The following is a 2,142-nucleotide window of genomic DNA, read 5'->3' as shown; positions in this document are numbered from 1 at the left end:
GATTTGCAAACATGAAGACCAGCCCTGCTGTTGGAGGCTTCATGTTGGTCTGCTTTGTGCTTTCTTGAAGGGACCCAGTGGTGCCTCCCTGGACATGTTTCAGAAATACATGATGAAGAAAACACCCAGAGTACTTTGCATTTTGGGTCAAAGTGAGAATTTTGGGCTGTGTTCACTTAGGTCAAAGATTGTTCAAATGGACACGGAACATAGGAATATTGAGACTGACCTGATATGTTTGGATTTCAGGGGCCACCTAGGACAGAACTAGACCCTCAAAAAGGGTTGCTGATACCGCTTTTGAACCCCAGAAGTGGCTGCTTCTGGGATGAACATGAAAGATCTCGGTGAAGTCAGATGACCAACAAAATCCTTGGTCAACCCATTTCATCAGACTATTTGGTCATTTCTAGAGTTGGTGTTTTCTGGGAAAGTATTTACTAGTCAGTCTCTTCACTGAAACAGGGCTACAGGGGTGCTACATCCTGGTAATACCATCACGTCTTTCACCTCAGCATAGTATAGAAAGGCAGTGTCTGGGTATTGGTTTTGGTGGTCCCATTAAATTTGTTAATGACATTAACTTGAATTTAAATTGGCTCTTTGAAAATATTGAAAAACAAAACCTTTCAATTGTCATTTAACTTAGTCTCAAGCTCATGCTAATCAAGCTAATGCTAATCAAAAACGGTATTTGATTAACCTCTTGGAACATTATTCAAATATGCCTTGAATGACTAAACTGATAAATTGGGTAAAATTAATTGCTGGAGGTGATGAACTCTTGTGAATCACTGTAATTCATTCTGCCTGGACTCTTACAAGTGACACCATTCATCTGGGGATATAACAGACACCACACAGCACAACACCAACTGCTGTTCTTGCTCGGAGCTGAACCGAGAGGAGTAATCTTTCAGCACTGCAGTTATTAGATAAACTTCAACCTATTTGTTGCTTCATTGGAATTTGGAACACATTTTCATATTTCATGTGGGCTTTGTAGATGTGTTTATAGATGTGTTTCTGGATTATCATTTCTCTTAGGATTTGTTGTGAGAATGAAAAATTGCTCTTTGTTTATTGTTGATCCATATTTAGGGAAGCAGGCACCTGGTCTTGACAGAAGATCTCAGCTCAGAAGACTAGCAAGTAATCCGTAATTAAACTCTGCAATAATTCAACCTCTCACTGGAATGTTGGGTATTGACCTGAGCGCCCCAAATTAAAAGTAACATTTAGTCTGTGGAGATTCACAACAATGATGGTTTTGAGATCTGAAAATAGAACCAATAAACAGAAGACATAAAACCAGGGTTATTTCTTCTGGAACAAAAAGACTAAGGGTAGATTTAAACACTGTCTTCAAATACTGAAAGAGTTATTGTTAGCAGAATAGGCCTGGGTTCTGCTGCCTGTCACTGCTAAAAAGCCAGTGATCAGAGATGGGAATTGAATCTGTAAGTGCTGTTGTTTTTCAGATCACTGGTCAGTGATCTGAGAGAACAGAGGGCACAGCATCCTGAAGAGACTGTTCTTCCATGGCCCCTGGCCTGAAAGAACAAAAGGCTCTTCTGCCATCTCATCTCTAGCTGCCTTTTTATAATCAGTTAAACAAAAACAGTCCTAAGCAACCAACCCATCAGAACAACCGTCATAGTTGAATCAGTTTATCATAATTGATGTTCTTGGTGTTCATCACATTCAGCCCCCAGAGTTTGTTATCAGCTTCCTGATTATCTTGACCTTGGCACATCCTGGCCTGCTGAGTTAATTTCTGATGGCATCAATGGTCGGCACTCATTTGGGCATTATCAGGGCAGGAATCTTAGTTCAATGCAAGAGTTTTAGTTTGAAGAAAACAGATCATTAGGCATATAGTGTGTCCATGCAGCCTGTGCTTTGTGAGTGCAGATTCCTGTGCCAGGTCTGGTGCCTTCACCCTCTGCCCAGCCCCCATCATTGTCATTCCAAGGACAATGAATGCTACCTTGTCTGTTTATATACTCTGTGGATTTCATCAGGGAAAATTGGTGTAAATTGTAAGAGGAGATTTAGGTAAGATGGGAAGAAGAAAATTTTCTGAAATGCAGAATGAGCACTGAGAAGATAGGTGGGTTCTGCATGATGAGATATCACTTG

This window comes from Talpa europaea (genome assembly GCF_964194135.1).
Source record: "Talpa europaea genome assembly, chromosome: 1".
Classification (NCBI taxonomy): Eukaryota; Metazoa; Chordata; class Mammalia; order Eulipotyphla; family Talpidae; genus Talpa; species Talpa europaea.
Note: the sequence above shows the minus strand (reverse complement) of the source record.